The 12,868-nt window shown below is 42.5% G+C and overlaps 1 long non-coding RNA gene across 1 annotated transcript; it reads right to left on the bottom strand.

Annotated features, from left to right (window-relative positions):
• Nucleotides 1–4,460: 4,460 nt before the first annotated feature.
• LOC142736978 (uncharacterized) lies at nt 4,461–6,935 on the bottom strand. Its single transcript, XR_012880566.1, has 3 exons — nt 6,581–6,935; nt 5,466–5,715; nt 4,461–4,594 (listed from the first exon to the last, which is right to left on the bottom strand). It is a non-coding gene; the product is annotated as an uncharacterized LOC142736978 (long non-coding RNA).
• Nucleotides 6,936–12,868: the final 5,933 nt, after the last annotated feature.

Raw genomic sequence — 12,868 nt, forward strand, 5'->3', positions numbered from 1 at the left:
TTTCTTGTCCCGAACGTGAAGCCATGAGAGAGTATATCCAGGAATGCCTGGCCAAAGGTTACATTCGCCCCTCTACTTCTCCGGTAGATGCTGGCTCCTTCTTCGTAGGGAAGAATGATGGTGGTCTTAGGCCATGCATTGACTACCGTAACTTGAATAAGGTCACTGTAAGGAACCAGTATCCCCTTCCTTTGATTCCTGATCTCTTTAACCAGGTTCAGGGAGCCCAATGGTTCTCTAAGTTTGATCTACGGGGGGCGCATAACCTTATCCGCATCAAAGAGGGGGATGAGTGGAAGACTGCATTTAACACACCCGAAGGTCATTTCGAATACCTCATCATGCCCTTTGGGTTGTGTAATGCTCCTGCGGTCTTCCAGAATTTCATAAATGAAATTTTAAGGGATTACCTGGGGGTTTTTCTTGTAGTGTACCTTGATGACATACTGGTATTTTCCAAGGACCTGTCCTCCCACATTGAGCATGTCAGGAAGGTGCTCCAGGTCCTTCGGGAAAACAAACTGCGAAAACCGAAAAATGTGTGTTTGGGGTACAGGAGATACCATTTTTGGGTCAAATCCTCACTCCTCATGAATTCCGCATGGACCCCACCAAGGTCCAGGCTGTGGCGGAATGGGTCCAACCTGCCTCCCTGAAGGCGTTACAGTGTTTCTTGGGGTTCGCTAATTATTACAGGAGATTTATTGCTAACTTCTCGGTCATCGCTAAGCCTCTCACGGACCTCACTCGCAAAGGTGCTGATCTCCTCCACTGGCCTCCTGAGGCTGTCCGGGCTTTTGAGGTCCTTAAGAAGTGCTTTATCTCGGCCCCGGTGCTGGTTCAGCCCAACCAAATGGAGCCATTTATCATGGAAGTTGACGCATCCGAGGTGGGAGTGGGGGCTGTCTTGTCCCAGGGTACCAGGTCCCTCACCCATCTCCGTCCCTGTGCCTACTTCTCCAGGAAGTTTTCGCCCACTGAGAGTAACTATGATATTGGCAACCGCAAACTCTTAGCCATTAAATGGGCATTTGAAGAGTGTCACCACTTCCTGGAGGGGGCTAGGCACCAGGTAACGGTCCTTACCGACCTCAAGAATCTGGTTTTCCTAGAATCTGCCCGGAGGCTAAACCCGAGACAAGCTCGATGGGCGCTATTTTTTACCAGATTCAACTTTTTGGTTACCTATAGGGCTGGGTCTAAAAATATTAAGGCCGATACACTGTCGCGTAGCTTCATGGACAGCCCCCCTTCGGAGGAAGATCCTGCTTGTATTCTGCCTCCTGGTATAATCATTTCTTCTATTGATTCTGATTTAGTCTCAGAAATCGCGGCTGATCAAGGTTCAGCTCCCGGGAACCTTCCTGAGCACAAGCTGTTTGTTCCCCTGCAATTCCGGCTAAGGGTACTTAGGGAAAACCATGACTCTGCACTATCTGGTCATCCAGGCGTCCTGGGTACCAAACACCTCATTGCCAGAAACTATTGGTGGCCTTGGTTGCCTAAAGACGTTAAGGCCTCCGCTTGTGAGGTTTGTGCTAGGTTCAAGACTCCCAGGTCCCGACCAGCGGGCTTACTACGTTCTTTGCCCATTCCCCAGAGACCTTGGACCCATATCTCCATGGATTTTATCACCGATTTGCCTCCATCTCAAGGCAAGTCGGTGGTGTGGGTTGTAGTAGACCGCTTCAGTAAGATGTGCCACTTTGTGCCCCTCAAGAAACTACCCAATGCCAAGACGTTAGCTACCTTGTTTGTCAAACACATCCTGCGTCTCCATGGGGTCCCTGTCAATATTGTTTCGGACAGAGGGGTACAATTTGTTTTATTGTTTTGGAGAGCCTTCTGTAAAAAGTTGTAGATTGATCTGTCCTTCTCCTCTGCCTTCCATCCTGAAACTAATGGCCAAACTGAGAGGACTAATCAATCTCTAGAACAATATTTAAGGTGTTTTATCTCTGACTGTCAATATGATTGGGTCTCATTCATTCCCCTCGCCGAATTTTCCCTCAATAACCGGGTCAGTAACTCGTCAGGGGTCTCCCCCTTTTTCTGTAATTTTGGGTTTAATCCACGGTTCTCCTCCGTTTCTCCTGGTAGTTCCAACAATCCCGAGGTAGAGGTCGTTCATCGGGAACTGTGCACAGTCTGGGCCCAGGTTCAGAAGAACCTAGAGGCGTCCCAGAGCGTACAAAAAACTCAGGCTGATAGAAGACGTTCTGCTAACCCCTTGTTTATGGTCGGGGATCTGGTGTGGTTATCGTCTAGGAACTTGTGCCTTAAGGTCCCGTCCAAGAAATTTGCTCACCGGTTTATTGGGCCATATAAGGTCATTGAAGTCCTCAATCCTGTCTCCTTCCGACTGGAGTTGCCCCCATCTTTTCGAATACACGACGTGTTTCATGCCTCCCTCCTTAAACGCTGCTCCCCGTCCTTGGCTCCCTCGAGGAGACCTCCTGTTCCCGTTCTCACCCCTGAGGGGGTGGAATTAGAGGTGGCCAAGATTGTGGACAGCAAGATGTTCCAAGGCTCCCTCCAGTACCTGGTCCATTGGAGACGATACGGGCCTGAGGAGAGGACTTGGGTACCCGCCCGGGATGTTCACGGTGGGGTATTGGTCAGGAAGTTCCACCTTCGTTTCCCCAATAAACCAGGTCCACTTAGAAAGGGTCCGGTGGCCCCTCATAAAAGGGGGGGTACTGTAAAGGATCTGCCAGGCACAGCGGGGTTAACGCCCATAGGTAATCAGTCGGCACCTGAGTCTATGTCTCTGAGACTGACTCCAGCTTCCACCACTCAGGTGGGCAGGCTTAGGAGTGGGAGAGCCTATCGCAGCCTGGCCAGACTCAGCTAGCTCCCGCCCTCTGTCTATTTATACCTGCCTTTCCTGTTCCTCCAGTGCTTGTGATTCTTCTCGTGTGGTTTCCTGGCCCAGCTACAGCTCCTGACTATTTGATCCTGCTCCATACTGACCCTGGCTTACTGACTACTCTTCTGCTCTGCGTTTGGTACCTCGTACACTCCTGGTTTGACTCGGCTCGTTCACCTCTCTTGTTGCTCACGGTGTTGCCGTGGGCAACTTCCCCATTTCCCTTAGCTTTGTGTACCCTTGTCTGTTTGTCTCGTGCACTTACTGAGCGTAGGGACCGCCGCCCAGTTGTACCCCGTCGCCTAGGGCGGGTCGTTGCAAGTAGGCAGGGACAGAGTGGCGGGTAGATTAGGGCTCACTTGTCCGTTTCCCTACCCCTATCATTACAGGCGCTATTTGTAATTTTACCGAAAAAATTTAACTTTCAATTTTCATCTTCTAACTAGAATATAATGGAATCTAAAGATAACATTTATATAACAGGACATTATGCCTATGAAGAAGAATATTGACGTTTTTAGGCAGAGAAATCTTCTCATAGACAACTGTGAAGCCTGTGTGTAGCCTCATTGTAAGGCTCAGTTCACACATTCGGTAAATACTGCATATTTTTTAGTTGTGGAAAATGCGCAGCATAATACAGTGCCAGCAAAGTGGATGAGATTTCCACACGCAGCATAAATGCTTAGAAATTGACACGCAGTACGGTTTTTTAGTCTGCAGCATGTCAATTGTATTTGTGTAATCGATGCTTATCTGTTGCGGGTTTTCCCCATTGAATTCAATCGGAAGGTAAAACCTCCAACAAATAGCAGATGCTGTGTTTTTTTTTGCGGGAAAATCACAGCCAATCCGCTGAAAAAATGCGTCTCAGAAATAAACAACTTATACTTACCCAGAAGTCTGTGTTTCTTTGTCCAGGCCGGCCTCCTGGGATGACGTTTCACCGCATGTGTCTGCTGCGGTCAATCACAGTCTGCATAGGTCACATGGGATAAAACGTCATCTCAGGGCTGCAGAGCGTCATGAGATCAGGAGGTTGGTGGGACGCGTCGCCATGGTAATTACCCTTTTTTTCTGTTCGGTTTTCCGCAGCGGACATTTCGGCCGAAAAACTGCACCACAGTTTAGCGGGTGAATCAGTTCCGTGAAAACGGACCCAATTCTCCGATCCGAGGAAAGATAGGACATGTTCTATCTTTCCATGGATCCCTGATGGGACCCGACCGGCGCACACTGTCATGTGCATGAGGCATAAGTGTTTCTGCCTCCCATACAGCAGGTCCTGAGTTCTAGAGACCCGCTGAAGAAAAAGGCTAAACACTGTGTCGGAGACGCCGTGTCCTGTGTAGTTTCCTACTAGTAACCTCCCAGCAATATGCCATTGTTTTATGAGATTTGAAAACTGGAAAACCCATTTAAACCCATATATTGTCATCTACCTTGGTTACATCTTATGTCCATATGGTACTTCATAGTGAACTATTTTATAATGTCATTTTCATATTTGTTACACATTATACACAGGTGCAGTTGTAGATCAAAGAAGCAAAATATCACATTAGCGGCTAGATTATTTATTGCATTTATTTTTGATAAAAGAAAAATACAAAAAGTTCATTCTTTGTCTTTGGGACGATTATCTCTTGATGTTTTCTATCTATAGACGTTGTCACTTATTCTTGATGGTGCAAATCTATTGACAGAAGAGTCGATTGTAGAAATCTGGAAATAGAGATGGGATTGTTCTTGAGTAATATTACGCCCATAAAGCTGATAACCATATATGATTTTTACTTAGGTGCATTTTTTCACTATGTTTGAATGTGGCCCAACTAGAATATCTGACTAGATCATTGAAAGTACAGAACATGGTTAGTATATGTCTTCAGAAACCAGGGCAGGGTGTGACACAATAATGGTTCACAAAAAAGGTCCAGCAGAAGACAATTCCATTTGGAGCTACTCACTTGCCACTACACTCTATTTCTCATGGGTTGGTTCAGAAATATCCTATTAGACCTTATTGATAATGAGTCCTGTGTATAAAATGATAACAAATTTTTTTACGGTGCAATTAAAAGTGGACGTGCACATAGATGTAGGGGGGCCCTCACAATTATCTTCTCTGGAGAGCACAAGTAATGAGCACAAGTCCAACACTATATATAAATATACACACATGCCAACATGCCATGTCAAGGTATCTGTTATGCCCGCGGTCGCTGACTGTCGGCAGCCGCCACCACAGGACTGTATCTTCTAGTCGGCATCTCCCTCCTCAGAGATGTCGACTCACATGACTGCAGTGCTCTCTTGTGTCTTGTGGGGTGTGCGCGCGCTCACTCCCGGCCTTAAAGTGCCATTGTGCACACTTGTCTAAAGTTTCCCAATCAACCCAGTAACATCCTGAACTTTAAAAAGGGTTCTGCCCTTACTCTCCTTGCCTGAGTGTTGTTTGTATTCCTGTGTTCGTTTATGCAAATGGTCCCTTAGTTGTATCCTGCTCCCAGTGTTCATGTATCCTGCTTCCCATATGCTGTTGCTGTGTTTGTTCCTGAGCCTAAGCCTATTGTGGCTGTCATGTGTGCCTCACCTGCCACGTCTGTTGCCATCTGCCACGTCAGGTGTCATCTGCCACGTCAGGTGTCATCTGCCACACCAAGAATCATCTGTGCCTACTTCATCTTCACCACGTGTCTGCTACTCCGAGTACCTTGCCTGATCTTCTCTACCCAGGTACCCATATCCGAGCGACTGTTATTGACTGTTGTTTGGCCAGCTGCTTCTCCGCTACGGTGGAGCAGAATAGTGGGTCCACAGAGCCCCCAGCCGCGGCAGCATCTCTGCATAGAGGGCAAAAATATGACGCAACTTTATTTATATTGCCTAAGCCAGTAAACAGTGGGTGGCATTTAAATAGATGTACTGTCTATACATGACTCAATTCCTGCCTAGCCGCATGAGCTCATCTGATGATCAGTACCCAACCTAGATTTGAAGAGCTATACCAGTTGAGGTTTGTGTCATAGCACATAGAGAATTTCTAACATATTATTAAATATTTAATCTGTTTTATGTTATCTATAAGTCATATCCATATGAGCTCCTTGGCTAGGCAAAGTGGTCCGAAATGTAGTATAGATGAGCAGATAACAAGATAACCAGGCCATCAGATATGATGAGAGATCTGCACAAACATGGCCAATCTTAAGCTTCCTATACATAATAAATGCTCTTCTCCACCTCCAGATCCCAAAAATAAAGGTGCATACTATGGCTATTTCTATGGGGAACAGAGGCTTAAGCAGCTGCTGGACACATTCTATGCCATTCATCTCTGGGAATAAAAGATGATGGAAAAATCCATCACAGCAATCAATGTTTTTCCTGAGAATGAATGTCCGGCAATGTATGCTGACAAAACTATGTGCGGCCAAATGTAGTAAGGCTAGAGCTCCACGAGAACATTTGGTTGCCTATGAGTCACGGTAGAATCACAGCATTATCGTGACTTGCGTGCAACCTATATGTAAACCTACGGGGGAAAAGCGACATTGTGGGAATTTTTACAATCGGTCTAAGATGCCTGCACTTTTATACATAATAGGTAGATCATGATTTCATGATAATGATGTCATGATTTTACCGAAATTTGCAAGTAGGCAAATGTTACCATAAAGCTTTAACTTTAATTCTAACAATACATACCGATCTTGATGATGTTAATTATAATCTTCTTGGTGGTAATGATGATTTTGTGTATGATTATTTTGATGGTGATGGTATTGTTCGTCTTGTAGATGGTGTTAGGCTAGGGATACGCTGTGATCTGGGCCGCGACACAGGTCTTTAGGACAAAGATCGCTGTGTGCTCCTGCGTGCATCGCATGTAATTAAAGTAAATGTGGCCGCATTGCCATCCACGGGTTGCCACTACCGTGAAACGACTGGCACAAGTACTCCAAACCTGTGATCTTTGGTTGGGCATCCTGTGTTACGGCCATAGTCACCTTGTAGCCCTAGCCTTTTTGGAAACCACGATGTTATAGTGGCGCATTTTTTCCCTTCTTTCAGCCCGCCACTGACTCGACCCAGATCTCAACTTCATTTTCATGGATGTTGTAGGGATTCTCTGTTAGACAGAAGAATAGAAGATGCTGAAAGTAGTTCTAATGGAGCAATTCTAAAGGAGACATACAACACAATAAATAAATAAATATATATATATATATATATATATATATATATATATATATATATATATATATATATATCTACACTATGTGGAAAGAAAGAATTCTTTAAATACACCCCAAAAAAGTTAGAAAACTTTTGGGTGCAAATTTCCTAAGACTGGCGTTTCATATGCCAGTTTTAGCTTTGGTAAGCCACGCCCCCTATTCCCGAAAGTGGTGAGGGCAGCGTAAAAACCCCAAAACTTTTATGCCCTTGTGTGACTTTTCTACGCTAGAGAAAGACTGATAAAACAGTTGACAGCTAAGATGTCATGTCGCAGTAGGATGCCACGCCTAGTAATCACATTACTGTTGTTACCTGGGTCATCCATTCTCCGAGCCATGAACAGCTTCTTCCTAAAAAACAAAACAGCAAAAGACAGAGAAAATCATTAAAGTCACAATCTTGTACAGAATTAAATAGAGAAGCTGAGGACAACGCAGACAAGGAGTGTGATGACAACCCCATGCCACACACTCTATTACGGCACATGAACATCATATATCCCCCACTCGTGACCCCCCTCTGTTAGCCGTAGTGTTGGGAGTTGATGGAAAAAGCAGGCCTTGATCTCAAGGACTCGCCCAACCATGTATTACACGGTCTCTCATAGATTTCAATGACCGTAATTCTGAATAATTGATTAAAATCTAACATTCCTGTCACATGTAACCCTGTCCTGTCAGGGTCTGTCACATGTAACGCTGGTTGTTCTTTATCGACTCAATTAAAATCGGTCTTTAACAAAAATAACATAAAATTAAAAATGGCAGCCAAATTCTTCACCAATAACTGTCAGGATCTGCAGGTTCATGGAGATTCCTGCAGATTTTTGCTGAAAGAAGTGAAGCCTGAGGCAGCGACCGAGAAATAAGCTGTGGTCAACCATCTTTCTATCGCCATGCCATAACACAATTATTATACTTCCGTCATACTATGTTGTATTTGAGTTCCTAGAAGAGCACACACTGATACTTGGGGCCAGTGATAATGACTTAGAAGTAACCATGATGTCACTGGACAGGAGGACACAAATCAGTACTTTATATGAACCCATACGGTCTTACCCCTGGTACAGGGACATTGGGACATTGCACAACAGAGATACCATAAAGATTAGTATGCACCTAGTTTTAGAATGATAAAAAAAAGAAATATAATAAATATAATGCAAGCAGTGTTGGTAACTTACCAGATATAACACAGAAGCCAAGCAATAATAACATAAGCCATTATTGCCAAAAGAACAATCGCCAAAATCTTATAGTCACCTGTTTAAGAAATAGATTCGGTTTAGAAAGGACACTGCTATAAAATCCCTACAGGAATCAAAGACCAAAGAAGTTGTACTCTTAATAGGAGTAAAAGTAACTATTTTATTGAGACCAGTGTAAGAAAGAAAGAAATCGGATAAAAGACATTTTCACAATAATCCTAATAATTATAAATAGATAAATGATGGAACATAATTTGTCAATAATATAAATGACTTCTGTGCAGTGTTTCAGCTAGTATTCCCAGTTATATCAGTAAGATGGGAAACGGCAGCTTTATTATTTCTATGAATACCCCTAAAATGACCAAATTAAATTATGGGAGGACCCCTTAAGGAGGACGCCTATTCCCCCATCTCTTCTGAATACCGTTACATAAAATAACAACCCTAAATAAGGTGATTTATACATTGCCCCCATGTGTCTTCAGGCTCATGGAATCCCATGAGAACAAGCAATGTGACATCATCCCTCACATCGTATACATGGTATTGTATGATTGGTAGATGTGGTTGTATAATATTATTATTGGGGCTAATTCCTCTTTAAATATTATGATCTAATACATATAGACATTTTTTTATGGGGTAAATTTAGGGTCAGGGTTTGGATTTTGTCATATCTTATGGGGATGCTTTTCTATACAAGTTAAAAGTGGAAGACCCAGTTTATCTATGTGCACTAGTAATGGCATAAAGTGTAATGCACATATAGGGCTAACATAATATGTTAAAGTGCGTGTATATATATATATACTATCTACTGAATTTTATAGTTTTCATTTACATAAAATAATGCCCAGAAATTGCCAGCCATAACACCAACATAATGCCAGGGAGAGTGCCCATATAATATCAGTCATAAAGGACAGAAAATTTACCAACTCCATGCCCTCTAATATAACAATATCCAGAATTAACATGCAATCTGCCAATCAGCGGCCCCTTACATGCCACTTCCCCCGCTTGAGACATGTCACAATGGGTTAGAACATGGAGGCTCCGCTGTGTGGCATTCGCTGTCTTTACTGACCACTCCTAGCATACAGCTACAGAAAGTAACAAGGGGGATTTGGATCCCAATGTAACGGGCACCAAGCATCTGCCAACCCTGCCATATTGGTAGGTATGACACTGAAGAAGAAGACATGAAAACGGGAAGCAAATAATCTTGTGGCACAAACCTGACATCTTCACTCGCCTTCACTAAACCCTCAAAGAGGTCAAACAGGTGATCTCCATTTACATTCCCCTTGGCACCATTGTGACATCATTTAGGTGCATGCCTATTATGATGAGGTCTATGATGTAATAATGCCATACAGCAGCAGGTTATGTAACTTATATGTTCATTATTCATGGGCAAATATTACGTCTGGTGTAATTTATACGACTGACAAATAATAAATATTATTCTCACTGCATTTTCTTTTGAGTCTGCGTCACATATTCAGTAATATCAGTTTATCTTGGTTATCGTTACTCACATAGACTATAATATAGAGAGCCCACACGTTCAGCCAACTCTCTGGTTATCTCCTACCCTCCTAGAACATGGGACCTCTGTCCCAGTGACCAGGAAACCCCACCAATCAAAAAATGCTATTGGTGCAAATACAATTTAAATTTCATATTTTTGCTAAATTCTTCCAGATCGCTCTACTAAGGAGAAACCCAATTCCCCTATTACATTTCTAAAAAGGGGTTGGTACTTTGTTTGGCCCTGACTGTACAATATATTTATATATATATATATATATATATATATATATATATATATATATATATATATATATATATATATATATATATATATATATATATATATATCTATATATTCATGTTTTCTTTTTTTTAATTTTGTACTCTTGGTAACCAAAAGCTAAAATTGAATGGGAAGTTAACCCCTTAATGATCAGGCCATTTTACCCTTTTTATGACCAAGGATTTTTTTTTTGTTTTTTCACGGTCACATTCCAAGAGTCGTAACTTTTTTTTATTCCGTTGACATAGCCGTATAAGGGCTATTTTTTGCGGGACTAGATGTATTATGTAATTACATCATTTTTAAATGCTTATAATATATCGATTAACTTTTATTAACTTTATTTTAGTAGCAAGACAATCTCGGCTGGGACTAGGCAGCATGCAAGCTCCAGGCGTGGTGTAGCATAAGAGGCATGATATACAGCACAGCACGACTTCCGCTCAACATGGTACTTGACCAGGATAGCACGGGATACAGGTTACAGGTAGCAAAAACGGGAAACACTGGGAACTGGGAAACACTAGGAGACAACAACGCTATGGCATTGCAGGGAGGGGCACAGCCCTTCTTAGAGCCCAGGGTACTCTGGGAGCAATCAGCTTAATCTCCCACCCGTGTGCGCTTTGGCTCCTTAAAGAGGCTTTGTCACCACAATATAAGTGCCTTATCTTGTACATAATGTGATCAGCGCTGTAATGTAGATTACAGCAGTGTTTTTTATTTAGAAAAACGATCATTTTTGACGGCGTTACGACCTATTTTAGCTTTATGCTAATGAGTTTCTTAATGCCCAACAGGGCGTGTTTTAGTTTTTGACCAAGTGGGCATTGTGGAGAGAAGTGTATGACGCTGACCAATCAGTGACCAATTAGAGTCATACACTCTCTCAATTCATTTACACAGCAAATAGTGATCTTACTAAATCGCTATGTGCAGCCACATACGCACACATTAACGTTACTCAAGTGTGCTGAGAGTTAATAGACATCACTACCAGCCAGGACGCGATGTCTATTCACAATCCCGCCACTTCGGTAACGTTTGTGTGTAATTTACAGCACAACACATCGATATCACGCTGGGCTGTCATTTACAGCGTAATCTACGCTTGCCTTGCTGTAAATCACACACAAACGTTAGCGAAGTGTCAGGATTCTGAATAGACATCACGTCCTGGCTGGAAGTGGCGTCTATTAACTCTCAGGACACTTGAGTAACATTAATGTGTGTGTATGTGGCTGCACATAGTGATCTAGCTAGATCACTATGTGCTGTGTAAATGAATAGAGAGAAGTGTATGACGCTGATTGGTCACTGATTGGTCAGCGTCATACACTTCTCTCCACAATGCCCACTTGGTCAAAAAGCACATAGTGATCTTGCTAGATCATGATGTGCTGCCACTTACTCACACATTAACGTTACTGAAGTGGCTTGACAGTGAATAGACATCTCTTCCAGCCAGGAAGCTATCATTTACAGAGTGATCTCGCGAGATCATGCTTGGTGTTATTAATTCCCACACAAACGTTACCGAAGTGTCGGGATTGTGAATAGACATCGTATCCTGGCTGGAGGTGATGTCTATTCCCTGTCAAGACACTTCAGTAACGTTAATGTGTGAGTAAGTGGCAGCACATCATGATCTAGCAAGATCACTATGTGCTGAGTAAATGAATGGAGAGAAGTGTATGATGCTGATTGGTCAAAAAGTAAATACACGCCCAGTTGGGCATTAAGAAACTCATTAGAATAAAGCTAAAATAGGTCGTAACTCCATCAAAAATGATCGTTTTTCTAAATAAAAAACACAGATGTAATCTACATTACAGCGCCGATCACATTATGTACAAGATAGGGCACTTATAATGTGGTGACAGAGCCTCTTTAAGTCTGGCCTGAGCTCGCGAGCACACCCTGGTGGTCACTGTGGAATGCGCATGTGCAATCATCTCTGGAGAGAAGGGCGTCGACTGGATGGAAAGAGTTCGTGGTCAGCGACCATCGACGTTACATATATTATACACCAAGTATGTTGGCAGTGATGTTTTTTTAATTTAGCCCTTTTGCTAACAGAAATGTAGGTGTTGTAATTGTTCAGATAGCCAGAAGAATGATTTTGTTTTCACCTTCCCATATTCAAAGCAATAACAGACATTACTTTTAAATTTTTATTTATGTCAACATAGCTGTATGATGTCTTGATTTTGCTATAGTTGCTTTTTTGGCGTCATTTGGCATATACGTAAGTAAACATTTCACTTATATAAAATTTTAATATGGGTTAAATGCATAAAAAAAGCAATTGCACCATTTTTATTTACGAAATTTATCGATCACCGTAAATAATGTTTTCACTGTATTGTATGTGTCATTATGGTTACAATGATACCAAATGTGTCTATTTTATGTACTGTTTTGTGATGTTTATTTAATAAAGTCTATTTTAAAAATCTATTTATTGTAATTTTAGTTACAAGGTTCGAATAGCACTAGGTAATGGTGTGGGTGCATGAGTAGGGGCCCAACCCGATCCAGTAGAGAAAAGAAGTACTATGCACACCAATATGGAATTATTTATCCAAGCAAATAATTTATTTACTTGTAGCCAGTGACAGTGCGACGTTTCGGTCAAAACCTTGACCTTCCTCAGGCACTTTAGTCAATGCTGGTCCTGCGTGGTTGGCGCTGTAAGATTGGCGGGTAACCGCTGTGTGAG

This window comes from Rhinoderma darwinii, chromosome 1 (genome assembly GCF_050947455.1).
Source record: "Rhinoderma darwinii isolate aRhiDar2 chromosome 1, aRhiDar2.hap1, whole genome shotgun sequence".
In the NCBI taxonomy this organism is placed as follows: domain Eukaryota; kingdom Metazoa; phylum Chordata; class Amphibia; order Anura; family Rhinodermatidae; genus Rhinoderma; species Rhinoderma darwinii.